This window comes from Ovis canadensis, chromosome 14 (genome assembly GCF_042477335.2).
Source record: "Ovis canadensis isolate MfBH-ARS-UI-01 breed Bighorn chromosome 14, ARS-UI_OviCan_v2, whole genome shotgun sequence".
In the NCBI taxonomy this organism is placed as follows: Eukaryota; Metazoa; Chordata; class Mammalia; order Artiodactyla; family Bovidae; genus Ovis; species Ovis canadensis.
In genome coordinates this window covers 15698186-15716003 of record NC_091258.1, presented here as the reverse complement: position 1 = coordinate 15716003, position 17818 = coordinate 15698186, and the positions used below count along the sequence as shown (strand labels likewise).

Here is a 17818-nt window from a genome sequence, read left to right as displayed (position 1 = left end):
CAAAGCACTGGGTTTAAGGGAGAAGCAGACAGAATTACAACAGTTCATTTCCCATTTTATCCTCCCAGAGCGAGGCCTACAGCCTCCACTATCGGTCCCAGCACTCATCATCACACACACACGCACACACACAGCCCCCGCTCCAGTCCACATTGTCCTCTCCCAGGTCCCATACACACATACACACACACACAAACACACACACACACCCGCCCCGGTCCACACTGTCCTCTCCCAGGTCCCATACACACACACACACACACATGCACACATCCGCCCCGGTCCACACTGTCCTCTCCCAGGTCCCATACACACACACACACACACACACACACACACACCTGCCCCGGTCCACACTGTCCTCTCCCAGGTCCCACACACACACACACACACACACATGCACACACCCGCCCCGGTCCACACTGTCCTCTCCCAGGTCCCATACACACACACACACACACACACACATACACCCACCCACCCCAGTGCACATTGTCCTCTCCCAGGTCCCATACACTGTCCTCTCCCAGGTCCCATACACACACACACACACACACACACACACACACACCGGTCCACACTGTCCTCTCCCAGGTCCCATATATACACACACACACACGCACACACACACACACCCGCCCCGGTCCACACTGTCCTCTCCCAGGTCCCATATCGTGATGTTTCCCTCTGGAGTTCCTGCAGATCTGGTCTCAGAGGAGGCAGCCAGTAGCCCAGGCTAGCGGGGCGTCTGGGAGGGAATGGCATTGGTCTCCTTGCTGCATTTCCCTGTCAGTATCCTTCCTAATATCTTTCTCCTCCCAGTGAAATTTTAATTGTTCTGATAGTGGGCCATAGTATGTTGAAATTAAGGTTACATACACAGTTTAGTTAGTAATGAAATAGAGAAAAAGCCCCCAAACAGTTAAACCTGATTTGGAGAATGAACAGGTGAAAGGGTGAAAAAGAAACATGAGAGAGAAGGGCTGGGCAGGGGAGTGGGCATGAAGTAAATTGTTTAAAACGTTACTTAAAGCCCAGTGTCTTAAGGAACACCGAGGGTTTGAGATGGGGAGACTGCTCAAACTCAGGAGACCAAAGGACAAGCCTTTCGTGTCTACATCAAAACTGTTTACACACAAATGGATGTGGGATGTGCTCAGAATTAAAATGGGGCAGCGAGCACAAGGCTGGTCAAGCTCCTTTCTCACTTAGTAGCAAGACCTGCCTTCACCTCTGCCCACCATCCCACCATCCCATCTCCCGGAGTCTGAAAACTTGAATGCCAGGATAAAATTGCCACCTCGTGGCCTGTGTGAAAGCTGTGAGGCTGTGTCTGGCTTCTGGCTTCCTAGAGAAACGTGCATGCGTTCTCAGTCACTCAGTCGTGTCCAAATCTTTGCAACCCCATGGACTGTAGCCCACCAGGCTCCTTGCGCATGGGATTTCCCAGGCAAGAATACTGGCGTGGGTTGCATTTCCTCCTCCAGGGGATCTTCCCGACCCAGGGATCGAACCCGAGTCTCTTGCGTCTCCTGCTTTGGCAGGCGGGTTCTTTATCACTGCAGCACCTGAGAAGCCTGACTTAGAAATGTAATGTGAGCCAAATGGATGATTTTAGATGATGTTATTATAGCCTTTCTAAAAGCATCAAAAGAAATATGTGAATTAATTTTACTTATGTATTTTCTTCAACTGAGTATATCCAAATAATATCATTTCAATATGTTTAAAAATTGCTAATGTTATATTCTGCATTTTTTCTCATATTAATTCTTTGAAATCCAGTGTCTAATTTGCACTTAACAGCACATTTTTATTAGGATGCTAAATTTTCAAAAGGAATATTTGCTCCGTATTTAAATGTCGTAAAAATTGCAGTTTAAAAACTAGATTGGCATACCCAAGTATTTTCCAATTAGGTGTTAAACTGAAAAGTATAGATAAATAAAAGTTCCATTATTGAGAGTCTGTCCCAGTTTGTAAACAGACCCACTGTAGAGAAGGGTCTGCTTATGGGCCCTGCTGAGGCTGCCTCAGACAGTATTCTTTTTTTTTTTTACTATTTATTTATAATTTTTAATTGACATATAGTTGATTTACAAGGCTGTGTTAAGTTACTGCTGTACAGCAGAGTGATTCAGTTATGCATATATATCTTTTTCATATTCTTTTCCATTATGGTTTATTAAAGGATATTGAATATAGCTCCCTGTGCTACACAGTGGGACTTTGTTTTTCATCCATTCTGTATAATAATCTGCATCTGCTAACCCCAGACTCCGAACCCATCCCTCTCCCACCCCCTGCCCCTTGGCAACCACCAGTCTAACGTCTATGTCCCTGATTCTACTTCTGTTTCATATAGGTTCATTTATGTTGTATTTAATATAATTAATTTATTTTTGGCCTGTGCTGAGTGGTATGCGGGATCTTCCCCTACCAGGGATTGAACCCGTGTCCCTGCAATGGAAGCACAAAATCTTCACTGCCGGGCCGCTAGGGAAGTCCTCTGTCATGTTTCAGATCCCACGTGTAAGTGGTGTCATAGCGTGTCTCTCTCTCTGTCTTACTCCACTTAGCCCATTCAGGGTTCCCGTTCTGTGCTGGACACAGTGCATGCTGCCATCCTTTTCTGTCTACAGATGACTGGGCTTCCTGCTTAACTGTCCGGACAGATCAGAAGGCAGTGGTCGTCATTCACATGTGGAGGGTCGCACCATTCACAGTCATCCGTCATCCAGCATCTGTGCCCACAGCTGATGGCCGCGGGCATGATCTGCCCAGACCCTACTCCAGGGCTGAGGGACACCCCAGCTGCAGGGAGTGTTGCCCATGCACAGCCCTCAGCGGTCAGTGCTCGCAGCTTCCTCAGCTGCAGGGAACCCTGACCACGGGCATGCCACCTTTCTAGGCCGTCCACATCTCTGATTGGTCAGCTCTGTTTTAAAGTGCCGTCCCTTCCCTTTCCAGGTTTTGATCCCAGAAGCCTTCCCTGATGCATTTCCTGGTGCCAACCTCTGGCTCAGCCTCTGCTCCCTGGAAGCTCAAACTGTGCCTGCTGCTCCCAGGAGCGGGTGGAGCCCAGGGAGCAGATGCCAGGAGGGTGTTGGAGCTGCTGCTCTCTGCCGCTGGCTTGAGGACCCTTCACCCTTGGTGGTGGCGCACCGCCCATGGCACAAGGTAACGATGAAACTGTTGTTGAAATGCCCACCGCGATGGACTGATGGTAGTCTGCTGGGGGAGAATTCACTAGTGGGGTCCATGTGTCAAGAGTTTGAGAAACGGAGAGGAAGGGAGCAACTCCAAGGTTGGTGAGATGGCATGGCCATTGCTAAGACAATTCAGGCTTCAGGGAAAAAGGAAAGGAAAAGCTGAGAGTGATTCACTGGCAATTAAAAAGCCAGGCCTGAAGGCCAGGGAGCCTCCCTGGAGCCCAGAAGGAGCTGCCCGCCAACCTCACCGCCCCGGCCACCAGGTGAGAAAGCTCCAGGGTGAAGCCAGCGCCGCCCAGCTCCAAGGTTAAACGTGCAACCCAGGCAGGTCTGCTCCCCAGGGTCAGGCCCGGCAGGACCACAGGCTCCCGCAGCCTCCGCCCGCCTCCTGTCCGTGCGGCTCTGGTGAGAGGAAAGAAGCCGTGTCCTGATGCAGCGGCAGGCCTGTTGCCACCAAGGCCAGGTGAGCCAGGGGTCAAGCAGGGTCAGACTGTGAAATTGCATCCAGGGGAGCTTACTGACTAGGAGCCTTCTCCCAGGGTATAGGATTGATCACCCCAGCGGAGTCCCCTGGGGATGGTACCAACATGCTGCCTGGATGGCTCCTAGAAGCTGGAAAACAGCACCCGACCAGACGCCAGAGTGACCGTGTCAGATGGTGGGAGAAGGGCGGTGAGGCTGGGAGACGCAGCCTGGGAGTCTGCCTGTTCCGCAGGAGGGCCGGGAGCGCGTGTGCTGTTGGAGGGGCCCCAGCCTGGGTGAGGAGTTCTCCGGCTCCCCCGTAGGCCGGCTGGGGGAGACGCTGCCACAGTAGCTGCCACGGCGTGCAGAGCCCATGGTGATGGCAGCGAGGCGGGAGGGGCCGCCGTGTCCCGGTCCTCAGGTCACGGAGATGGTTAGGGGCTCCTGGAAACCCTGGGGCAGAAGAGATGGAGCACTGTTGGGGCCCTGCTCAGCCTGTGGGACTGAAGGAAATGAAGGACGGGTGGCCAGCAGCTGGGCTCTGTGCAGCTCCTCTAGTTGATCAGGCCTCCTTTGCCTCAACCAGAGTTAGGAGGCCCTCCTCCGAGCTTGCACGCAGTGCCTAGTCCTCCCCCAGCTAGAAGCTAATGATGGTCTGTTGGAGTCATCTGTCCACTGGACCTTCTCTAGCTAGACTGTGGGCTTCAAGAGGCAGGAGCCCTTTCTCCACGCTGCAAAGCAGTGCTCTTAACCACCAGCGAGAGTTCTCCGAGTGGGGTCTTCAGGCCAGCAGCTGCAGCGTCACATGGGGGTGGGCTGGCTCTCTATCCAGTCGTGTGACTGGCAGTGTGTTTGACTCAGTTGTCGTTGAAGTGGATGCCTTGGCAATCCAAGGATTGTCAGACACTTGCATTAAAGTTTAAAAAAACAAAGTTTATTCTAGAAATTGGTGAGAATTCACTAAGCAACATAGAGGTTTGCTTACATGTTACTTTGGGATGCTAGTATTTGTGGAATTAAAAAGAATCAGATACTTCTGTACTTTACTTTTAAAATCTGTGTTCTTTAAATTCATAATAAATAGATGCAGTGTGATACTTGGGAACATATAAAAGGGTAATGTTAACTTTTCTGTTTCGTGTTCAAAGTTTTGGTTTTATAAAACCAGATGGATTGAAAACTTACATAAGCATTTGAACATTCAGATAAGTCTAATAATTTTCTATTACTATTTGAATATCTTCATTCCTCTTAAATTCATGAAAATTCTGTGTCTCTGAATAAGCATATAAAAATATTTTGGTCTTCCTTCCTTTACAGTCTTATTTTTTGTCCTAAGTAAATAACACGTTTTGTTTTTTATTATAAAGGACATTTGTTGTTGTTGTTCAGTCGCCAAGTCGTGTCCAACTCTCTATGACCCCATGAGTTGCAGCGCTCGATGCCTCCTGTCCTTCACTATCTCCCGGAGTTTAATCGAACTCATGTCCATTTCTCATCCTCTGTCATCCTGGGCTCTTGCCCTCAATCTTTCCCAGCATCAGGGTCTTCTCCAGTGAATCAGCTCTTCAAAAACATTTACTGAACTACAAAAACATACAACAAGTTAAAATCTTATGTGAATGATATTAATGCTGCTTTAGCAAGCTGGGCTTCCTTATTAGTATGAAAACTTAATTTTCCACTTCTATCATTATTTCAGTATGCATGGTATTTTTTAAATTTTCTTTAACCATGGAACCATATTTAAAAGAATTTTTTAACCATGGAACTGATGTCTTGGAATGTTACCTGTAATATATTTCACTGCTAAATATAAACAGAAAAAACTAGTATACAGTTTAACTTCCCTAAACAGTAGTTTTTGTTTTGCCAAAACTTTATTTCTCTACATATAAATTCAGATTGTGTTCTGCATAGCTCAGACAGTAAAGAATCTGCCTGAAATGCAGAAGACCAGGGTTCAATCCCTGGGTCAGGAAAACACCCTGGAGAAGAGAATGGCTACCCACACTTGTATTCTTGCCTGGAGAACTCCAAGAGGAGCCTAATGGGCTGTTACAGTCCATGGGTCACAAAGAGTCGGACACGACTGAGCAATTAACACTTTAACTCTTACTCTGCATTTTTATTCAGAATTCATAGTAAAGACGAAATAAGTTCAGTGACACACACACAAAAGCCCTGTCTGGCACTGACACTGCAGTCTACCCTGCGATGCTGAGGCTTCTGAGTCAATGAGAAAGACATTAGCAGCCTGGGTGGCAGATTGGTTAAAACTCAGGGATAGGGCAAGTTGTGACCAATAAAATACACCTCTAAATCCTAAATGTGCAAACCCAATAATAATATACAGTCCGAAACGCACTCTATAGCTGTTGTCCCAGACTTAAAACATCCAGCCACGAAAACAGGTCAGTGAACTTGGGGGCCCTGGAAATTTGTTCATAGATTTGGGTAACACTGAGCAATATTTCAACATCTGGGCAAGTGGTGAGGTCTCCGAGGGGGTGGTGTGTCCCAGGGAGCCATCTCTGGTGGAGGCAAAGGCACCTCCAAAGGCAAATTCCTGGGCGTGGGCCATGTGGTCTGAGAGTCCTTCTCACTCGGAGGCGAGGTGCTGTGGAGGGTTGTGGTTGGCACTCTCCTACATGGTGAGTGACTTTCCCATGTGACTGTCGGTGGGCATATTGGTCAGGAGCAGGGTGCAGGCCACACTGATGTAGACTGGGGGCTTCCCCGAGGACGGAACTGCGCGTCTGCTGCTGCTCCTAGCGACCAGTTGTGAGGAGCCCGCCAGGGTCCTCAGGGCCACGTTCAGCTACGGGCCAGGCAGCCGCCCTTCATCCCCTGAGCATGCTTCATCAGCATCGAAAGCACATGAAGATCCTGGGCACACCTCTGTTTGCAGGCCAGGGAAGACCTTACAGATGCTGCTTCCTGGGACTGTCCCTTGAGGCACAGGACAGATATGGGAGCACAGACCCTAGAACCAGATGAGTTTTCTGTGCAGGCAACCACACGGCCAGCTGGTGGCAGGGTTCCACGTATAGGAGTCTGGGGGTGAGTATCAGTAGACGATGCTTCCGAAGGACCAGTTGCCTGGAAAGGGAGTCCATCCCTTGCTCAGGGCTGGGTGGTCTAGGGCCCTGAGCCCTTCTGATAGGGCTCCCCAACCCTCTCCCCTCCTCCACTCTGCAGTGCCGTCACACGTGGGAACAGTATGTTCCAGTATTGGGTCTGCATGAGTTTTGGCTCAAGAGTGTAACCCGTCATCCTAGCTGTGCAAAGTCATTTAGTCACAGCCACGTCGAGCACTGATGCTTGGTGAGCTTGACTGGGGTCCTGGCTGAGCCGACTGTATACTGATGAACGGCTGAGTGTGCCGATTCCCGGGGCTAAAGCTGTGGATTGTGGGTTACCGCAGCTCTTGTGGGATCTGACTTTCTGACTGAATTCTCATCTCCAAGTCTGGCTCATCTCTACCAAGCAGAGAGTTTCCTTCCCTCTTTCAGACACTCAGACTGTGCCAGGGATCGGTCTCCAGGCAATGATTTTTACTTCCTGTGAGTTAGTAGAGGGTCTGATTTCATTTGCCACCCTTGTGGCCTCTGTAAACAGGGAGAGCAGCCAGCCTGAAAGTGGCCCCTCTGTTGTCAGGGTTTTATTTTTTGTACTTTTTTTTTATTAATAGTTTTGGCACAGTGATAAAGAACCACCTGCCAATACAGGAGATGCTGGAGACACGGGTTCGATCCCTGGGTCGGGAAGATCCAGGAGATGGGCAGGATCCGGGATCCTGGAGAAGGGCATGGCAACCCACTCCAGTGTTCTTGCCTGGAGAATCCATGCACAGAGGAACCTGACGGGCTACAGTCCATGGGGTCACAGAGTTGAACATGACTGAGCACAGACAAAAACACTTACTTTTTAACTTTTTTTTTGATGTGGACAATTTTTAAAGTCTTGATCGAGTTTCTCACAATATTGCTTCTGTTTTTGTGGGTGTTTTTTTTGGTCACAAGGCATGTGGGACGTTTGCTCCCCATCCAGGGATGAACCCACGCCCCTGCATTGGAAGTGGGGGGTGTTATCTCCTGGACCACCAGGGAAGCTCTTGTCAGGGTTTTAGAAGAAATGATCTCACACTTGCGCTTACTGAGCGTCTGCCTGGCAGCCACACAGCCATTAGGGGCACGTTGGACCATCTGCCCTCGATCAGGTCCCCAGTGCAAAGCCAGTGATGAGAAGATGGAAAAACCAGAGTGGAAGGGGAAGTGGAGTCAGAGGACAGAAGAGAAAGGACCCTGTCTTGGAGGGGTAAAGCTTGCGGATTGCCAGAGACCACGGGAAGTGGAACTGGTGGGGGCAGTGGGGGTGGCTGGTAACTGGTCTGTGGGGTGTGCAGGCCGGGGCAGGGGCGGGGCAGAGAGTCAAGCAAAACGGGGTCCCAGCTTGGTCCATTTCAGGGGTCACTTGCTTAAGGGTGACCTAAGGAGAGTCTCTTTCAGAAGGCTCTTCTGGTAACTTCCTGGCTGTAAGGAGGTTAGGTAGGGCTCTGCTGGCTCACTGCCAAGGGCCCAGGTTCAATCCCTGGTGGGGGAATCTAAGAAGTAAGATCCTGCAAGCTGAGCAGCACAGCCAAAAAGAAAATGAGTCTGTCCTGATGAAAAGCGAGTGCCCAGGTTAGAACCAGTAATGGCTGGCGATGCAGAGGGCACAAGACACGCGCCATCAGGGAAGAGACGACCTGTTTGAGGGGCAGCCACAGCTGGGGTGGTGCGGAGGGGCCCGGAGTCAGAGGGCATGGCTGTGGCTGCGGAGCGGTCAGCGGCCCAGGAAATCAGCCCGCCCGCAGAAGCGCTGGGTCTCCGCGGACGCATCTGGACGGCCTCCTTTGCTTGCTTTGGAATTAGAAGATGCAGTCCTTTATGGTAATCGCGGGGAGGCAGGGTTCCCCTCCCTTGAACCAAGTTGTTAAAAGTGTGAGTTCTCGATGCGCCCAATTCCTGTGGGCCTACTTCTCAAGCGGGTGGGAAGGGTCCCAGCAGGAAGGGCGTGGAGGGCCTGGCGAGTGTGTGGTGTCCTGCAGGAGGATTTCCAGTGTGGAACTGTTAGCATGTGCGGAAACGGGGGTAACCCTGAGCGAGTTGGGGTCTCTGATAATTCCTTCGATATCAGGGCGCCCTGCCCGGGCTTGCCTTTTGTGAGAAAATTGTCCCAAAGCTATGGATCGAACCCCCAGGCCCTTAGCCACAGTCCAGGGCTCTGCGAGGAGGAGGAGGCAGCTGCCCCACCCCCATCATCACTTGCTCCAGGAGCTCGGGTTCGGGACTGAGTACGGGGAAGCCACGTCCTCCGGTACTTTGGAAAGGCCTTTGGTGTCAGGCGTAGCCCTCCCCAGATGTCAGGCGCATGTCAGGTGTAGCCCTCCCCAGAAGGTACCGTTTCCATCTTACCAGAGGGGCTTCTGCAGGGAGGAATCTCTAACCCAGGGCTTTGCAAGAACACATACAGAGCACATGCAGACTTTGGAGATCCTACAGGTCCAGACCATCAAAATAAAGCAAATAGTGAAGTAAGGTGAGTCACACAAATGTTGGGGTTTCCTAGTGCACATAAAAGCGACGTTTTATTTGTATAGAGTTGTTATTGCCAGTTGCTCAGATAGCAGGTGACAAAGCAGAGTTCTTAAAGTAATTAAATTTCCTTAAACCTAAGGCTGAATCTTGAATACATTATTGAATTGTTTAATGTCCTGATGCCTAGCAGATTGACAGCTGCACGTTGGGCATGCTTTTTTTTTTTTTCACTGCAGATTTATTTGGCAGTCTATAGTAAGTTTGTAAGCTTACATCAAATTTATGAATAAAGAACCATTTAAAATTTTTTTCAAGTTTTCTACCTGAAACTAACACATTGTAAATTAACTATACTTCAATTAAAGATTTTTTTAAAAGTTATGTTTGCACTATACATAAATGGGCAGTGGCGTTATGTCTAAAAAATACAATGTATATGCCTTCCTTAAAAATCTTTATTGCTAAAAAATGCTGGAATATCATCTGAGCCTTCAGCAAATTGTAATCTTTTTGCAATAGTCACACCGCAGATCACTGGTCACCATATCAACAGTCACTGAAAAAGTTTGAAATATTGTAACAATTTCTGCAATGTGACAGAGACACAAGGTGAGCAAATGCTGTTGGAAAAAAATGGCACCAGTACACTTGCTTGATGCCAGGTTGCCATGAACCTTCAATTTGTAAAACAAAACAAAACAACACAATATCCACAAAGTTGCTGAAAACTTCCCTGACCTAGGAAAGGAAACAGGCCTCCAGGTCCAAGAAACCTGGAGAGTCCCGAAGAGGATCCTCCCAAAGAGAATCAAGTGTAGCGTTGACATATGTGTGTGAGCTAGACAGTTACCATGGGAACTGGAAAACTACCGGGAAGCTGCCGCACAGCACAGGGAACTCAGCTCGGTGCCCTGTGACGACCTAGAGGGGTGGGAGGGAGGGAGGGGGTATATACACACACACACAGCTGATTCACTTTCTTGTACTGCAGCAACTCACACTACATTGTAAAGCAGTTATGTTGGTGTTTAGTCACTAAGTTGTGTCTGGCTTTTTTGTGACCCCGTGGAGCCCACCAGGCTCCTCTGTCCATGGGATCTCCCAGGCAAGAATGCTAGAGTGGGTTGCCATTTTCTTCTCCAGGGGAGCTTCCCGACCCAGGGATCAAACCTGTGTCTCCTTCATTGGCAGGCAGATTCTTTACCACTGAGCCAGCTGGAAAACCTGTAAAGCAATTACACATTAAAAAAAAAAACCAAAAAACAAAACCCTCCCTAAGAACACTCTCCATTTGCGAAAATAAAAAGGGGGGGGGGACAAAAATTAAAGATAGTCTTAAAAGCAGCAAGTTATGTACAAAGGAACTCCCAGAAGGCTGTCAGCTGACTTTCTGGCTAATTGGAGGCAGGAAAAGGTGAGGTAATGGCTGCTCTGTAAAGCCATATCTGAGTTGCATGCTTCTTTGTGAGCTGCACATTCAGAGCATGGTGGTGTCAGCATGATCCAAGGGTGGAGATTTTGGCCCTGACATCAAAAAATTTTGGCCCTGACATCACGTGCACTGGACACCTGTGCAGGCCCAGCTGGAGGGTCGATGGTCCCAACTTTGAACTTGGCAAGACTAGCTCCATGTTCCTGAAAAACAACTTAAGTACCTGTTACCATACAACCCTTATGTCACAGATATTACCCGTAGGGGGTGATAAAAGGAGTCTCACTACTTTTTGTGTCTAAGCTATGCAAATCTTGAAGAGTATGCAATTTGCAGGAACATTTAAGGCAAGCTTGGTTATGGGACATTATGTATTAAGCAAATTAGAGTCTAAGAGATCTAACTCTTGACTGTCCTCAGTTTCAGCCTCACTGTGGGAGACATTTTCATATGGAATGCTGTGGACTGGACGGTTGTTAACGACTAAATGGGACTCTAGCAGTGTGCCAGTATCTTTCCACTTTTAAGATCGTTTTGCCATAAAGGATCCATGTTTGAAGACCAAGGTGAAAGGAAAAGCAAAATGGAGTTGCCGTTGCTAGACAGCCTGGAGGCCCTTCAGGAATGTGGCTTATGTACATCTCAGCTGGGCAGAATCGGACCTTCTGGCCCCTCACCGTCATAATGGAGTCACTCAAAACATCCGCCAGAAGCTCAAGATGCTTGTCAGAGCCTTACCCTAAAATTACTCACCACAGCCTTTCTACTTATCTCCCGGACCCTAAAATAATTTGCGAATCCTTAAGGACAGTATTTTCCAGCTTGCGTTCGAGTTGATCACAGTTCTTGCCAGGCAACTTTTAACCTCACGACTTTTTGCGTCTATAAGCGCCAACTCTCTTCCTGTGAACATGCTCTTGGTTTTACTTGAATGTGTATCTTTTGAATTGGAATTCTTAGAACTCCCAATAAATTCTCTTTTTGTTGCAGCTTCCTGCACTATGTCTTGGTTGACAATTGTGATACTATGATTTACAATAAGAAATATATGTTTGATCTTCATCCCCATTTCTGTACAGAGCGCCTAAGACTTTTATGTTTGCTATTAAAAACAGAACTGAAGTGTAATTGATTTACAATATCGTATTAGTTTTGGGTGTGCAGCAGCACAGCAATTGTGTGTGTGTGTGTGTGTGTGTGTGTGTGTGTGTTTATCCTTCTTCAGCTTCTTTTCCCTTCTGGTTATTGCAAAGTATTGAGTATAGTTCCTTGTGCTGTCAGTAGGTCCTTGTTGGTTATCTGTTTTATTTTAATTATTTTGGGGATTCAATAACTTTATTCAACAGTCAGCAGTTCTCATCCACATTAACCGTAGGGTTTTCAGAAGTGGTGACAGGCACATAGGTAACCAACATATAAAGCTTGTTTGATGAACCTTCCTTTTCATTATGTTTTCAGGACAAAAATACGGAATGCTTTGTGAATTTGCAGGTCTTCCTTGTGCAGGGGTCATGCTAATCTTCTCTGAATCATTCCATTTTTAGGATATGTGCTGCTGAAGCAAGCACTCTCTTTTATATATGCAGCTAAGTCGCGTCGGTCGTGTCCGACTCTGTGCGACCCCATAGATGGCAGCCCACCAGGCTCCTCCATCCCTGGGATTCTCCAGGCAAGAACACTGGAGTGGGTTGCCATTTCCTTCTCCGGTGCATGAAAGTGAAAAGTAAAAGTGAAGTCGCTAAGTTGTGCCCGACTCCTAGCGACCCCATGGACTGCAGCCTACCAGGCTCCTCCGTCCATGGTATTTTCCAGGCAAGAGTACTGGAGTGGGGTGCCATAGTTTGTTCTTGCCTGGAGAAGCCCATGGACAGAGGGGCCTGTCTTAAACTCCATGGGGTTCTACACTCCATGGGGGGGTTGCAAAGAGTCAGACACGACTGATGTGACTTGGCACCCACTCAGTGTGTATGTCAGAGAAGGCGATGGCACCCCACTCCAGTACTCTTGTCTGGGAAATCCCATGGACAGAGGAGCCTGGTAGGCTGCAGTCCGTGGGGTCGCTAAGAGTCGGGCACAACTTAGCGACTTCACTTTCACTTTTCACTTTCATGCATTGGAGGAGGAAATGGCAACCCACTCCAGTGTTCTTGCCTGGAGAATCCCAGGGATGGAGGAGCCTGGTGGGCTGCCATCTATGGGGTCGCACAGAGTCGGACACGACCGACGCGACTTAGCTGCAGCAGCAGCAGCAGTGTGTACATGTTAATCCCAATCTCCTAAATTATTCTTCCTTCTACCCCACTCCTTTCCTCTTTGGTAACTGTAAGATTGTTTTCTATGTCTGTGAGTCTCTGTTTTGAAAATAAGTTCATTTGTGTCTTTTTTTTTTTTTAAAGATTCCAGGTGTAAGTGATGTCATATGATATTTATCTTTCTGTTTGGCTTACTTCACTTAGTACGATCATCCCTAGGTCTGTCTGCAAATGGCATTACTTCATTCTTTTTATCTTTTTAGGCCATGCCACACAGCTCCTGAGATCTTAGGTCCCCAAGCAGGGATCGAACCTGGGCCATCAGCAGTGAAAGTGGAGAATCTTGACCACTGGACCACCAGATAAGTCCCTAGTTCATTCTTTTTTATGACTGAGTAATATTCCACTTGCTGGCTATAGCTTTGTAGTATAGTTTGGAATCAGGGAGCCTGATTCCTGTGACTCTGTTTTTCTTTCTCAAGATTGTTTTGGCTATTTGAGGTCTTTTGTGTCTCCATAAAAATTTAAAACTTTTTGTTCTAGTTCTGTGAAAAATGCCATTGGTGCTTTGATAGAGATTGCATTGAATCTGTAGATTGCCTTGGGTAATATAGTCATTTTGACCATATTGATTCTTCCAATTCAAGAACCTCCTAAGACTTGGAATTTCTGATGTAATGAGAGCCATAAAGGTGTCTTTGTTAATGGGGTGACTTTCAGAACTCACCTATATTTGGGGGCTGGTTGCCAGTGGAGACAGCCTTGTGGTTAGAGGGTTAGAGCTTCCAGCACCGCCCTCAGCGGGAGGAGAGGGGCTGGAATTGGAGTTGTCACCAGTGGCCCATGATTTAATCAATCGTGTCTGTGTAAGGAAACCTCCATAAAAACCCCAAAGGACTGGATTCAGAGAGCTTCCACATTGGTGAACAAGTAGAGATTTGGGGAGAGTGATGACCCTCGAAGGGACGTGGAAGTTCTGTGCCCCTGTCCATAATTTGTGGTCTGTTCTGGCTGTTCCTGAGTTATATCCTTTTATAATAAACTGGTGATCTAGTGAGTAAACAGATTTTCTGAGTTCTGCAAGCCCCTCTAGCAAATTAATTGCACGCAAGGGAGGGGGTCATGGGAACCTCTGATTTACAGATGGTCAGTTAGAAGGGCAGATAACAACCTGGATTTAAGACTGGCCTCTGAAATGGGCCCGGAGGCAGTCTTGAAGGACTGAGCCCTGAACTATGAAATCGAATGTAATCCCTAGGTAGACAGTGTCAGAACTGAGGTGAATATTAGGACATCCAGCCGGTGCCTCCGGGGCCTGAGAATTGCCCAGTGGTGTGAGGAAACCCCCGCTCCCTCATACCCAAGGGGACTGTGTGTGCAGCACTCTCGCCATTGGCTCAGGCCAACTTTGCACAGCAGGAGACGGGTCTCAGGAGTGTGTCCATTCAGTGTGAGCTTTCCCAGTGACCCCTGTCATGGAGGGACAGGCCGGCCCCAGGCAGGGAATGTCCTCGTGAGGGGGAGGCCCTGGAATGAACGCCGGAGCCCTGGGCCCTTCCCTTCCGTCCTCTTCCACGGGAGGCCTCGACACCCGTCAGCCTTTCCCCCGGTGCAGGGAGGCCTCCTGAGGTGAGCTTCTTGGTTCTGCCCTGTTCAGAGGAAGGCCACGGGGCCATAGGATCTGTGGGATCTTGGAGGGAACAAGCTTGTAGCTAGGATGGATCTTCACGAAGGTTATGGATTTCAGGGTCTTCAGAGATAATGGCCCGTTGACATTTTTTGGCAGCTGTGAGAACAGCTCAGAGCCTGACCTGCAGATGAGCAACAGCCAGTCAGCTCCCCTCTCTCCTTCCTACTGCACAGAATCTTTTTTTAAAAAAATTCTATTTGAGTGTAGTTAACTTACAGTGTCCTGTTTCAGGTGCACAGAAAGTGACTGTTACACATTCACATCGACTCAGTCTTTTCCAGATTATTTTCTCATACAAGTTATCATAGAATATTGAGAGTTCCCTGTGCTATGCCACAGGTCCTTGCTGGCTATCTTTTCTAAAATTTATTTTTAATTGGAGGATAATTGCTTTATGTCTGTCTTATATAGTGTGTGTGTTCATCCCACGCTCCTGATTTATCCCTACGCTTACATGTCCCCTTTGGTAACCATGTGTTTTCCATACCTGTAAGTCTGTTTCTGTTTTGTAAATCAGTTCATTTGTATCATTGTTTAAATTAGATTCCGCATAGGATTTTGTCTTTCTTTGAAATATGTTACAAAGTATGATAATCTCCAGGCCCTTCCATGTTGCTGCGCATGGCGCTATTTCATTATTTAGGGCTGAGTAATATTTCATTGTGTATATGTACAATATCTTCTTTATTCCTCTGTTGATGGGCATTTAGATTTCTTCCATATATTGGCTGCTGTAAACAGTTCTGCAGTGAACATTAGGGTCCCTGTATATTTTCTTTTCTTCTTTAAAATTTTACTTTCTTTTAACTTTTAATTTTTATTGGAGTAGAGTTGATTTACAGTGTGTTAGTTTCAGGTGTACAAGAAAGCGAATCAGTTGTAAATGCACATTTATCCATTCTTTTTCAAACTGTTATTATTTCTTTACTTCCTTTTTGACTTCGATGGTCTTCCTTGCTGCCCTCAAGTTTCCCATAGTTCTGGTGAGTGGCAGCCGCCCTCTAGCTGCCCTGAGCAGGGTTCTCACTGCGGCGGCTTCTCTGGATTCAGAGCACAGGCGCCAGATCCTGCAGGCTACAGCGATTGCAGCTTGTGGCCCGGTTGTGGTGCATGGGCAGCAGCTGGAATCTTCCCCCTGCAGGGATCCAGCCCATGTCCCCCACAGTGGTAGGTGGATTCTTAACCAGTAGACCCCCAGCATATTCATTTTCTTTATTCTCTCCTCATGCAGGGTGTTCCAGAATACTGAGCAGGGCTCCTGTGCTATAGAGTGGGTTCTTCTGAGTCACCCATGTCATGCATAGTAGTGTGTGTGTGTCGACCCAAATCCCTTAATTCGCCCCTCCCCCTCCCCATATCCCCTGGGATAACCACGAATTTCTTTCCTGCATCTCTGACTCTGTTTCTGTTTGGCAGATGAGGTCATTTGTACAATTCTTTACATTCCACATATAAGCCATCTCATGTTTATCCTTCAGTGTCTCAGTTACTTGCCACAGCGTGATTATCTCTGGATCCTTCCATGTTGCTGCCAATGGCGTTTTTCATTCTTCCCTACGGCTGAGTAATTGTCCACAGCATATATGTGGCACAGCTTCAGTATCCATTCATCTGCGATGGACATTTCGGTTGCGTCCGTGCCTTGGCCATTGTAAACAGCGCCACAGTGTAAACAGCTCCCTCAGTGTAAGCGCTGGGGTGCCTGTGTCCTTTAGAAGGGTGGTTTGGGCCGGAATAGGCCCTGGAGTGGGATTTCAGGATCTTCTACTGGCTTCGTTCTTCATTTTGAAAAAAACCTGGATACAGTTCTCCGTAGTGTCTGTTAGTGATTGCCATCCCCAGCAGCAGTGTAGGAGGGTTCCTTTTTCCCCACACTGTCTCCAGCATTTACTGTTTGTTGATTTGGTGAGGACTGGTGCCAGATGATGGCTTGTTGGAGTTTTGGTCTGTGTTTCTTGAAGAATTAGGGAGGCTGAGGTTCTTTTCAGGTCCATGTTTTTTGCTTTTTTGTAAGTGTGAGCCAAATTTGCCTTTTGAAGTTGGCCCTGAAAATTGTCCCTGTTTTAAATTCTTTTTCTATTACTTACAGCAAGATGTATCTTGAGGGTGGAGCCATTTAGAGTCTTGCAGGCCTCCTGCAGAAAATGGGCCCATTAGCCCCAGTTTTAAAGCTGTGGTTCTCATTTACGGCCATAAGGTAGCAGCAGTTCCTCATACTCCACTCAGGGTCCAGGGGCAAAAAGACCCTCAGCAAAAGGCGTGTGCCTGGGTTGTAAACGAATTGCAAAGTGCCAGAGCCAATACCCAAGGCCTCTAGTGTCATTACTTCTTTCCCCTTCCTCTTCATCCCCAGACATATCCTAACGTCTCCCTGAGTGCTGCACTGAGGCAGCTGCCCCAAGCAGCTGTCAGGAGGGAATTAGTGAGGAGACTGGAAGTGAGAAAACTGCCACCAGCAGATATGGAGACAGGAAGACTATTGAAAGCTCTTCCAGCCCAGAGCATCCAACATTTTTTGGGTGCCAATGGCTTGGTGTAGGTGTAGGAGGGCCCATCTGGATATGAAGCTCGTGGTCCCATCTGGAGAGGACTGGGCACTCAGGATCCAAGGGGGTTCATCTTCTGGCACGTCCTCTCCAGATCCCCCAGCCCAGCCGGAGTCCAGCCGTGGAGGTGACACCAGTCCAGGTCACTGAACCTGAGGTTTGATTCCAGTTGTAGCCTTTCATGTAATTTTTATTTTCTGTTGGGTAGAGTGGATTTACAATGTTGTGTTTGTTTGAGTGTCCTGCAGGTTGTTGGGTGGAGCGGATTCACAATGTTGTGTTTGTTTGGGTGTCCTGCAGGTTGTTGGGTGGAGCGGATTCACAGTGTTGTGTTTGGGCGTCCTGCAGGTTGACTCAGTTCTACATACACATGCATCTGTTCTTTTCTGGATTCTCTTCCCAAGAGCTTATGATAGAGTGTTGGTAGAATTCCTTGTTCTATCCCATACATCCTTATTCAGAATGCTCTCTATCGATTTGTGTATTTAGAAGTGTGTGTGGTTTATTCCCAAATTCTACCTTATCTCTTTCCCTGCCTTCACCCCTCCCCTGACCCCTTCTTTTCCTTTGGTAACTCTTGAGTTTGTTTGCTAAGTCTGTGAGTCTGTTTCTGTTTGGTAAATCCTCACGTGTATCCATTTT

At 47.8% G+C, this 17818-nt stretch overlaps 1 non-coding gene across 1 annotated transcript; it reads right to left on the bottom strand.

Annotated features, from left to right (window-relative positions):
- Window positions 1-12149: 12149 nt before the first annotated feature.
- LOC138419884 (U6 spliceosomal RNA) lies at window positions 12150-12256 on the bottom strand. The gene has a single exon (XR_011249135.1). It is a non-coding gene; the product is annotated as a U6 spliceosomal RNA (small nuclear RNA).
- Window positions 12257-17818: the final 5562 nt, after the last annotated feature.